Source organism: Malurus melanocephalus, unplaced genomic scaffold, assembly GCF_030028575.1.
Source record: "Malurus melanocephalus ecotype Western Australia unplaced genomic scaffold, MMel_1.1 scaffold_150, whole genome shotgun sequence".
In the NCBI taxonomy this organism is placed as follows: domain Eukaryota; kingdom Metazoa; phylum Chordata; class Aves; order Passeriformes; family Maluridae; genus Malurus; species Malurus melanocephalus.
The window spans coordinates 1,692,073-1,704,206 of record NW_026623382.1 but is presented as its reverse complement, the minus strand read 5'-3'; the positions used below and the strand labels follow the sequence as shown (position 1 = coordinate 1,704,206).

General features: G+C 39.7%; 1 protein-coding gene across 1 annotated transcript in view; it reads left to right on the top strand.

Moving 5' to 3' along the window:
• The window catches only part of BZW2 (basic leucine zipper and W2 domains 2), a 56,333-nt gene that overhangs the window by 110 nt on the left and 44,089 nt on the right, over positions 1 to 12,134 (top strand). The window lies entirely within an intron of this gene.

The following is a 12,134-nucleotide window of genomic DNA, read 5'->3' as shown; positions in this document are numbered from 1 at the left end:
GTGCGGCCGGGACGGGGAGAGCGCCGGGCGGGAGCCACGCCGGAGACCCGCCGGAGCCCCGCGGCGGCGCTGCCCAGGCGGCGGCGGCTGCTGTGGGGCAGCTCCGGGCGGGCGGGCGCGGCGGCCATGGTGGGGCAGGGCGGGCGGCGGCGGTGCAGGCACAGCCCCGGGGTCGGTGCTGGACCCCGSGTTTGGAAATGCCGCCATTCGCGGGTTTGCGGAGCACCGGAGGCGCCRGGTCCGCTGCGAGAGGGCGGCGGAGCGGGATCTGGTGCACGCCGGCCCTTCCTTCTGTGGTTCTGCTTTTTTGCCTTTTTATGGCATCGGTTTGTTGGGCTGTGGGGATTTTTTGGATTTTTTTTTTTTTCCTCCAGGCAGGAAGAACGGTTTGTTCGGCTAAAGCGGCYGAGTGGAGCCGTGCTTTTGCCACGGCATCGTGTCTGTAGGAGGAAGCGGGCGTTGWTGGATCGGGAGGGGAAGTAACGCGCTCGGGGTGTTCAGAGCGGTGCCTTTTGTTGGCCTTTCTAAAATTAAACTGTCGGTGGAAAAATGATCTTTGTTACAGATCCAACTTTCCACTATTCCAGCAGAAGCTCAGTAGGCACAGGGACGGTGCTGCAGATTCCCTCCAAGGGTCAGAGAGKGAGGTTTAACATCCTTGATTTTTGCCTGTGTTTGTTTCAGAGAAAAAAAAAAAAAACCAGGACCCTGGTAGTAGGTACTGACTTTTACCCTCCWTTGCCCTGCTCTTCAATGTATATTTTTTTGTATGCTTTCTTGTTAGGAACCCATTTTTTACCTGTAACTAATTTTTGAAGGCATAGCTTTATCAGCAAGCCAATTTTTTTTCTTTCCTTAGTACTTGCAGGTCATCTCGCGTTTACTTACATATTGASATTTCTCTTTCTAATACTAATCTTGATCTCTGTTTTGGTATGTTGATGATTTGTTGGCTGACTTTCAGAAATGCTGAAGTCTCACTCTTTGCTTCCTTGTTCATAGAAAAGCAGGCTCTCTGAATACGGTGTATCTTCATGAGTASTTGGGTAAAAAGCCAAAATGTGATAGTTTTGTTTTGATGAAACAACCAAATTTTGAACGTTTCCATGAATTTAAAAATCATGGGAATACAAAAGTGTATACCATCATCTAGTTTTACTTGCATCAACAAGTGTAAATAGAAGAGATTGGTTTGGACTTCAGATTATAACAGATTCCCTTTCCTTTTTTAGTGGGAAATCGAAAATGCCATTGAAGCACAAGTGCTTTTGTTATTCTGATCTAGAAAAATATCCCCATGTAGTGCTAACAGAARTGTGTCACTGGCTCAACCATGAAGGCTGAAATTAGGGTTTAAGTGGTCTTTTGTTGGTTCACTGCAGGGTGTGAATTTACCTGCTGTGAACAAATTTTTTGATACTCCAATGCTCTGTTAATCTCTGTGGCTCTATTAACTAACAAGAGCTTACTTTTGCTGCCAAAAATCCTCCACAAAACTGTGTGCACGGAAGTATGCATATTACATTCCTTTTATTTARTATGAGAATGTCAGTATTGCCATTGCACCCTAGTTCACAGAGTGAACAGGCAAACACATTTTTTGCTTGGCAGCCTCACTGGATCTCACTTGGTGACTAAGGCTACAGGAGTGCTCCATCTGCAAGGGTAATAAAATACTTTCAGTGCTAGTTAAAACATGTTTCTCACTCTTACCTGACTTCTGAATGACCTTCAATCCTGTGATATGCAGACATTTCACAATCTTCAGTTWATCCTTGTGAGATGGTGATGAAGTGGCATTGCCTCCATTTTACGAACATAATTTGAAGCATGGAGGCAACAAGTGATATWTTTCAGGGTGGTGTAGGGAGTCAGTGTTAGGGCAGGGAACTGGAACATGAAAATGTAGGTTCTGTGCCTTTGTGTCTTGCCCCTTAATGTGCTTTCTTTTATCTGCTGCATCTGTTTGTTTCACATATTTAAGATGTGGGTATTACTGCTTAGTAAATAATAATTTACATTTTGGCTATTACAGAGGGAAAACGAAATGTTAATTTCGCTGTGATTCAGAGTATTTTTTAGATTTTAAATTATATGTTTTATATTATAAATTAAATATAATACATTATTAAAATTATATATTATAACTTAAAATTATATTTAAAATTTCCTATTTCCTCATCAGGTGAGGCATCTGGTACTTGTGATTTGTGAAGCAGGAACGGTGGTGATATTTTTCCCCAGTGGTTTGGTGGTTTTAGTGCATGGAGATGTGCTTGTGGGGATTGGTGCGAGCATTKGTTAGCAATGTGTAGGTGATCCTAAGTGCCTGTCTGCAATTGCCAAGAGTAAGATTCATGAAAGCAAATAACAAGGGTTTCTTTAGTTTAAGTAACATCCATTTTGGGAAAATGTACAGAGCAGTAAGCTTTTTCTTGGGGYCAGGTTTGGRGAGAAGAGATTGCCCTATGCATTAGAGAGTGCACCATGAAACCATGTCTTTGAACATGGAAGAGAGGGAAATGGTGAACTCATTTCACTGTTTTCAGTGTTTTGTCTCAAATGGCCAACCTTTGCTTCTGTCTTGGAGGGTTGCCTGAATTCTGGCCGTGTACTCTAATGGTAGCAGAGATCAAAGATCCTTTATAGTCTCTTTCTGTGCCAGGGCCTGGCACGGTCAGGAACTTGGTCTGATMTACTACATTTTATCTAGGGGAAAATAAAATTATAGGTCAAACAAATATGTATACTTCTATGACTTGTTTTCTAGCTCCCATCTCACTGGTTCACAGCTAGGGATTTTCCTCAGCAAAAAGTGATGTCTTTGTGTTTACCTTGATGTTTGACAGCCTAAAGTAGTAGGTTTTTTGAATTTAGGTAAATTGTGTGTATGCAGCATCCCATGATTGCAACTTTCATGACTGCTTGAAAGAGGACCTCTTTTTGTTTTTGAACCTGCTACTTCATKATTTTGTTCAATCCTCAGCCCCCAGTTCCTGTTTTGGGAGCCAATGAGGGATTGGTTCCTGTTCAACATTGACGTGCAGTTATGCCTTGACAGGCCTGTGGTGTCCCCTGCTATTGTCTTTTTGCCAAGCCGAAATCTTAGGTGTAGTGAGTCATTCGTATGTAAAATCCATTTCATATGGTTGCCAAGTGTGTTTTTGTAAACTCTGTCTTCCCGCATGCCCCGGGCAATAGGAAATCTCCTTCAAGTGGAGCTGAGCCTTGCAGACAGACCCCCACTGGGTTTTGGTCCTGCYGTCTGCAATCATTATAATTATATCCTGGCCAAAGTTAAGAGGATCTAATAGGATTATTAATTTAGATCAGTTCAAGTTCATGCAAGTTCAAGGGTTTTTTGTTGCTAGAAACATCCTCTGTTTTTTCCTCTCACATCTCTCAAATAGTAATCTGGATAAGTTACTTCCGTCCCTCCCTGGCCCAGTTGATTGGCATTGTATAACTCTTTGACTTCATTAATTGCTTCTATTTAATTGTAAGTGGGGTGTTTTTTCAACTTTCATCTGGATCTTAGGACAGCACTTGATCTTTGTTATGATCTGTCAATGTTGCTAAGGCCTGTTTTGTGCCAGGGGTTTATAWGACTTGTTTTATAAGACTACAAAAGAATAACTGAAACTGGGGAGCACTGATTTGTGTTTGAACACAGTYGGTATATCCACAATAGCTATGCACAAGGTATTCCTATGGCTAATCTGAGACATGGATAGAGGTCTCCACCTGCTACCAATTCCTTGTGAGATGTTGCATTAAGTAAGGCWTTCTCTACACTTTGAACTTGAGGAGCAAATCCCAGGACCTGAGTGTAGCTGTATCCAAAGTCTGACAAGATGAGGCTTATGCTTGCTTCATCTTCTCTTGAATCCTGACCTGAAGGATTCTTACATTTATGGGACAAAAAAAGGATACCAGGGCATTCTCCAAAAGATTATCTGATCCAGACTATTGGAAGAGCACGGTAGAGGTGAGCAATGTTCTCCAGCGGGAAATACAGGCCAGAGCAGTGGGAAAGTACCAGTTTGGGACTTGAATGGTAAGGTACTCCTGTTTGGGCTTAGTAGTCTGATTTAACTTGAGTGTTGGTGGTTTGCTCCAAGACTTGACCTGATYGAGCAGAGCAAGCTTTGGTGGTTTTGCACCTAAAATATAGCAAGAATAGCAGCTTCCTATAGAATTTTCTTTTAGAAAACTACTTAGAAGTTTATTTGTATAGGTTGTGAAATGCATTTTTGAGCATATATGCTTTTATTTTTGGGTGTTTTTAACTGCTAATCATGCTAGAGCAACTGAAATCTTCCCACAGGGAGAGATGATTAACAGTGCAAAAAAAATTTGAGGTACCCAGGTGTTGTAATGATGATCATGGGCAACATAAGTGCCTTAGGTGAATGTGCATTTGTACTACCTGGTTAAAAGCTTAATTTGAAAAAGTCAGCATTGCTTTCTCCCTTTATATACCCAACATAGAAAAGAAATAAATTGCTCKTTTGCAGGTTGAGTTCACATTCTCTTAATTGCTTGTTCTAGATGCTTCTGGTATAAACAACTTGCTCAGACAATGCATCTTTTGTGCTTTTCATGTGCGGCTCCAAGTCGTTTATTGAATTGAAAGAAATCTAACCTTTAAACAAATTATTTCATGCCTATGAATTCCATTTARGTAGGTACTTCCATTTTTTTGGAAGAGATGGCATGCAAGCAGCTTTTTGCTGTTAAAGCCTKAGATTTATTTGGTGAGAGCAGAGCAATATGTGTCAGACTATGCCTGAGCACCTTTGCAAGACTAAGTTCTTTCCCACTTAAGCTTTTCTGGTGGTAGCAATAACCCAATAATGCATTAGTGCAGCTTCTGTAAGAGTTGATTCGCAATGGCTTTTCAGACAAGTATTCCTAAAATAARGTCAAAATTTCAGACATATAAAGTTAAAATTACGTAAAGCTGCATGGGAAATACATCTGTGTGTAGAAGGAGATGGAAAAACTACAGCACATAGAGAATATGTACTGCTTTTAGGGATTGGTGAGTGCAATACTGGGAAAAATAGTGTCAGCAGCATTTAGTCAATCAAACCTTGTATCTGGTGAAGAATGTTGGAGGCACTTGGGTTAAACATTTAATTTGATGTAATTAGTAATTTTTTTAACCTCCAGACAGGTTTATTTAAACTCTGCTTAAAATCATATGCAGATACGTGTATCAGTTTGTAGGCTTAAGGCTTATTGTTTACAACAGAGTAATTAGATCATGCATTGAATGGATATGTGCTGTTAAGTTCAGATTGCTTTATSAGACGTCATCTTTTATTCCTCAGCTTATTTTCTGTCATCATTCCTCTAGTGCAAATGCAAGAATTCCTATGTCTGTGTTACTCATAATGCAGTAGGCTGTCACCCACATCTGTCTCTCTGSCTCAGCTTACAGGTGAAGTAATTCCATTCTCATATTTCATGAGCAATAAATCACCTGTGAACTGCCATGGTTGTCCATTAAACTGTAGATTTGATTTCTGAAATGGTTTCTTTTTCCATATGATCCATTGTTAATTAAACATGAGTTTTCCCCTCGACTGCAATAGTACTTACATGTTAAAWTAAAGTAGTAACTATCTGTTCAAAGTTAGATAAAATACTCAAGTATCACTCACAGGTATGCTGGTGTGTGAGAGGAAAATAGAYAAATGGAAAAAATCTATTCTTTCTCCCTAGAGAGAAGTCTGTGGAGTGCAATAATACTCTGCCATCCCTGAAAACCCTTTTGAAGTTGCTGTACCATACTTCTTAAATGTAGCTGTAGATCTTGTAAGAGATTGYAAAAGKCAAAATAAAAAGCAAAATAGAGTCTAGTACCCATGTACAGTGGTGTGGTTGCTGTATTTACTGCRGTGTAGTACTCTTCACCATTCTTACACGCTGCACAGCTGAGAGCAGAATAAAGCACTTGCATTTCAGGGTTTAACTCTGGAAAGAGTGGTTGTATAGTGCAAGCACAATACAGGGAAATCATATGTTTGTAACAATTTTGCTGGTAAACTGACTTGCATTGCTCTTTGTGATGGGAATGGTTAARTRCAAATGGCAGCTTTTACAGATCRGATTGCAGGCCTGTTCTCACTCCATCTTTTGACATGCTTTTATTGCTAAGCTGGTTTTAATAAAGTAGAAAGCCTTCCTCACATGTCAGTAATCAATATTGAGTTAGGTATTTTGGTTTTTAAATTCCAGCAAGTCAAGAAAATACTTCCAGGAAATAAATGAGTAGTAATTCCTACATTGTCCAATGAGAGCTACTTATGAGAGCTTTTAGTTGCTATGTGTCTAAGAGCTTTTGAAAGTAGAAATGTGGTTTTTCTACTRCAGATACTATAGAGTAAATTTTAAAATTTCCTAAGTACTTCATACATAGAAATATTTTGGCATTCTGTATAAGGATTWGCTCTGCAAAATCTGAGCTATTATGTTGGATGGAGAAGTTTTGTRTAGAGGTCACTTACGGTTTTTGCAGACTCATAGTGGCATTCAAAGATTATTGCTTTTAGTCAGCTTGTAAGACGGGTGGATTACCTCCTGTGAGAATTAGGACTGAGGACAGACATGTCAGGCAAAGGAAATGCTAGACACAGTCTGCAACAGAGAGGTTGGCCAGGGATGTTGGAAGGAAGCAATCTTCTGTGATGTCTTGAATCTCAGCAAGTTMCACCCTTCCACAATTCCTTCACCTGATGCAGGCAGAACAATTAAATACGGCTTTGGGGTTGTACTTCCTTGTAATAACTACTGTCTCATGTGTTTTCTTTAGATGTGTTTTCATGCACGAAAGAAGCCTGAGCAGTTCAATGGTTTGTAATTTGCAAGTTAAAGTGATCCTTTCATTTCAGGTTTTGTTTCCATAAATAAAACCCTCTAGTTCTGTATAAATGATTTTAGGAGGAAAGATACATTCAGTGCATTCGAGTTATATATTTCACTTTTATTTCACTTTTCGAGTTAATCATTTCACTTTTGATAAGACACAGGGAAAATCTTGGGAACGCACTACTGAGCATTAGCAGGTAAAGGGCTTGTCATTTWTTTCGCTACCATTTAATGCCTCGAGCAGTAGAATATTAGAAAAACAAAGTATGTTATTTCTTCTAAATGCTTGAGGAGAAGTCAGCCCTTTAGAAGAGGGGATGGTGAGTTTCTTTTCAATCTACAACCTTCTTTGTATGCACCAGTGTTATATGAGTTAGGTTTGGGTCTGGTTGCTGGGTTTTCCATGTGTCTGCATCTTTCTGAAGCCTGTGTTGATAAACCTCTTTTGTCTTAGGTCTGCTTTGACTGTATTTTCTTAGTGMAGGGTTTCCTGTGACAGACTTGGGGATCCCAAAACCATCAGCCAGTGCTGTGGAACCCCAGTGTTGTGCTGTTGAATACCATATTCTGCCAAAATGTTTGTGGGATTTCTTTCCCTACATTTCGTGTGAAAAGAGGCCCCAGTCAGTGTGTCCCCAGGGCCATATGAATCCTTGGCTMTGCCATTCAGATTTATCCTCCTACCCATCAGTCTCAGTTCTCTTCACAGCACAAGAAAACACGTACTTCTATGGTCAAGCACATGYACGAGGTCTTTTTGCCATGTTTTGAGTTTGGCTGTCTTGTTTTGTGGGGCCTTGTTAAAGAGCTTCTTGAATTAGAGATAGGAAAGGATGCTCATAATTCTCTAGAGACAAGGGAAGGGCTTTATGTTGTCAGTTATTTTATTCCTGTTAAAATATTTATTGGTGTATGCTGAAAAGTGCCTTTTTCCCAATGTGCCCTGCCATCAGTATGTCAATTTGCATTGCTGTTGTGCCTCCAAGATTCTTCATGATGACAGTGGGCTGGTTGTTTGGTGACTTACGTGGCTAAATCATCAAGACATCAGACTCACAGGTCTCTCCTGTGAGGAAGCTGTGCAGTTCTTGAACTTTTATCTGTGAGCAGTGATTCCCAGCTTGCTAAAGCCAAATGTGTCGAGCCAAAGTTTCACGAGTAGCTTGTTTGATGCTAGGTTTAGTTTAGTATCTTAGTTCCCTCCCCAAGGTGTATTTTGTGTCCTGGRTATAAGAAAGCCTCATTCTCCTTTTCAGTTGCCATTTTCCTTTATCCTGCCAGTTCAAAGAGTTGTTGACCTTTTTAATGGGTATTAGCACTGCAAAAGCAGTATTTTGGTATGAGTAGACACCATAAAGTACTTTGAAGCTATGGGAGAGCAAGATGTTGGTGATGGGGACAAGGACTGAAGGCTATGTTCCCCATTTATTATTTTGAACATACTTGCTACATTCTTTTTGTAATCCCAAGRTAAATTACTCAATTTATGTTGGAAACTAGGCTGTTAGATTACTGAATAAAGTACCTGTATTCATAATCCTAACAATTGGTTAATAAAGGTTCATATCAACGTGTTCTTGTCTGAAATATCAACTTTATTTTTGAAGCATTGTCAAGAATAACAAAAATTACCACTTATCCCAAAGCCACCAGTTGAGAGTCATATTGAATATCTGTTCTTTTCTGTTTTAGAATTTAAAATAAATCAATTTAGCTTGGCACTTTTCCTACCTTTGCATTTTTATCCTCCCTTAGCTAATAATATATTCAAGCTTCTCTGGTTATTCAGCTCTGCAGAGTGTATCAAACTAGGCAGAGCAACATTTGAGGTGGGATACAAATGTGTTGGTTTACATGGCCTTCAGCAGTCAGTTCCTTGGCTTGGAGAGTTTGGCTGTATCCACAACTGAACAGCTCTGCRTTCTAAGATTTAGCTAGGTTAACTGACATGTCTTTCTGAAGCCTCTGAGGGATGAGCCAAGCTTTTCATTGTGATTTCTCAGTCCAGGAAAAAAAATCCTTTAGCTGTCTCACTAGTAAACCTTTTAAWTTTTTTGTATTTTGCATCTTCGTAGGAAGTAAGTTGTAGAAATCTAAGGTAGCTTTTATTGGTGTTTTTGCTCTCTTGTACATTTGTATGYGTGGATACACCTACAGATACACATCCCATGGAACCCTTATTAGGTTAGCTGCAGAAGCAGGTCACTGATACGCTCTTTCCAGTGCATGAACAGCAATGCCGTAAACAAGAGAATAGATTTCACTAYTAATAGTGTCAAATATAATTGTGCTGAGCTAACATTGACATAGGCCAAACAACCACAAAGTGGATGCATGCTTTCTCTGAAGGAAGCAAGGCTGTCTGGCATAGTGGTGCTTTATGCCCTTTAAAAAGATATTAAACATATTCTGGTTAGAAGTCCATAACTCCTGCWGTAATGCTTGGCTTCAGAAACTAGGTTGGGAGTGGGTGGATGGCTGTGGTCTGATGCTGAGGCTGTTCTCTCAGCGTATTTGTGGTCTGCTGGATTTTGAAACTTCTCAGCCAAAAACGGAGATTCTGTGAATTATTTCAGAAAGATAAACAAGCAGGTCTACTGAACTAACTATAGAACTGAATAGTATACAAATAGTAATTGCCTTATTGTTAATTTTGGGTGGGTAACTAAATTGTTAACTCTGCCTGAGATGTTATAGGTATCACTGAGCTATAGACTTGCACACAGATGGCCCATCTGCAGGTGTGAAGTTTGATCTGATTCAGATACCTAAAAAGTGCCTTAAATCTGAAGCTGTGAAGCTGTTCACCCATCTCACTATAAGGTGGGCAAATAGAATATTTTAGATAATTTAGATAATTTTAGAAAAGAGATAAGCTATTTTCTGGAAATGGTTATGTTTCTCCTTATATTGAAAGGRGGCAAGAATTGCAGGATCAGACTTAGGCGTCATTCATTTTTAAAGGCAGGTCAAACATGCCCCTTTCTTGGGTTCTWACTGTTGGCTGTTTAGTCAAGAAATCGGTAGGGGTTTTGGCTTAGCTGATTGCCTTCTAAAACAATCGACAGTGARACAGGGAGTGGTCCTCACAACCAATAGTGCCAATTAAATTGCTGGGTTTTGCATTGAGCTGMGCTGACTGACGGCTCTCCATGCTTCCATTACCAGTGCATGGGCACCAAGCATTGCAGTGTATTCAGCACTGCCTGCTGCCTCTGCTGGAGTGGGGTAAAATATTATATTCCTGCTCTGGTCTACATCTGGGTGAAACAGTAGTCTCAATAACTTCTACTGGCTTCTTATAATGTGATTATGCTGATAGGAGATGATGCTAATACTGGAAAATAGATACAAATTAGTGAACCTAACAGGCTAGTTGCTCTATTTTTTTCTACCTTGGGTAATTTATATTGCTGATTTATTTGACTTCCTTTTGTGGCAATGTTTCTTAATTCTGAAAATTTGGCCACCTGTATRTATAAATGTATTTTTGAGAACTGAGTTTTCATCTGATTGCAATTATGATCAAAATTGCATATAATTATAACTTTTTGAGAAGCAAAACTTGAGATGCATTCATAATAGCCATTGCTTGCAGTGCTGTGTTTATACATAGACTGTGAATTCTTTGGGTTCAGTTTGATAGACTTCAAAACCTCCTGAATATATAGGCATATTCTAACAAAGACATATTCTTGGTTTTATGCATTTATATTTTCAGGTAGGTATTGGATTTAATGTCATTTATGTTTAGATACAGCATGGAGGAAGATTAAGAAAAGCAAAATTGAACTGTCAAAATTGAGAGAAGATGCAGTGCTTTGAGCACTTTCAGGACTGTGTCTGTGTATGATATTCCAAAATATGGGAAACTTCGTCATACATGATTGCTTGGCATTTGATCTTTCAATTGCCAAACCAAAACTGATCTCCCAGTTGTGATACATGAATAGTGTCAGAGTCCAATACTCTCTGACCAGCATCTTTTAGATATTCCATGTGTGGAGGGTATGATGTTGTCAACCTCCAAYTGATGTTTAATATTTAATTTCCTCACCTGAAGATAGTGGATGTTACATGGTATTTCCGATTTGGCAGAATAATATGAATTACATTGAAAACATCATACTATTCTAAATGACATRTAATGAAGTAAAGCAGTTGCAATGCACAGTTCAATCACAATACCAATGTAATTCCCATTACCAGTCTTGACAATATGCTCACTGGGCCTAATGCTGGGCAGCCCCAAATTTTGGGAAGAAATATGTGACTTGAATCACAGTACGTCTCGAAGATTTTTACTTTCATCACTGAAGAAAGCTAGTTTTCCCTCATCTTACAAGAAGCAATCTAATGTCCTCCTGGAAAATGAGTAATACAAGCTGACCTAAGATGGACCTCTTGGGATTTTTGCTTACTTTTTCCCCTAATGKGACCTTACTCAGGTGCCACCCACCTCTCTGTTGTCATAATACTCCCCAGTGGAGTATGCTGTCATGGGTGAGTAAAGCTTGTCTTGTGTGTTTGTGAATTTAAGAGACAGCCTTCTCATACCAAAGTTTGGCTTACTGGGGAAAATTTGCCTTAGGTTTTTAGTATTATCTCTGAAAGTGGCCTGTAGTATTGGTAGGTGAGAAAGGAAAAATAAAGGGGYGGGGGAAGTTGAGGGAGGAGAATGTGGTGGTGGTATAAAAACATGAATCAAAGGAAGTGCTACATTTCTTTTTTTCATGTCCTGTCAAACTCACAGCATTTTTCAAGCTTAGAAGGTAGTATCATTCATGTGTTTAGTAGACTCTTCTTCCATGAATTAATCTAAGAGCTTTCAGGTTTCCACATAGAGATGAAGAAACGCTCTTCTGAAGTAAGGCTATGAGTGCTGGTGTGGGAACTGCCAAGCAGTGGGTAGGATAGCAAGTATCTGCTCAGTATGTAATAGTTCTTTTTCTGACTCACCTGGCAWAGCAGTTGATTGTGTAGGCACCCCATGGGTGGGCTTTATTTCTTTTTTTTTCCCAACACATAACTTGGATGTGAATCAGTATTGCTCCAGAATTATCTTAGCTTGATCTGAGAGGAATTGTATCCACCATTTCCTAGAAAATAGCTGCAGGCTGAAGCAATCCAAGCATTGACTGCTTCTATTCCCCACTCCAGAAATTTATTTACCAAAACTAGTGTGTTCTGTCAAAATCTTCACCTGGTCTGAAGAGGAAGAAGCAGTGGCAGGGAATATGGGACTGCTTTTGGGATGT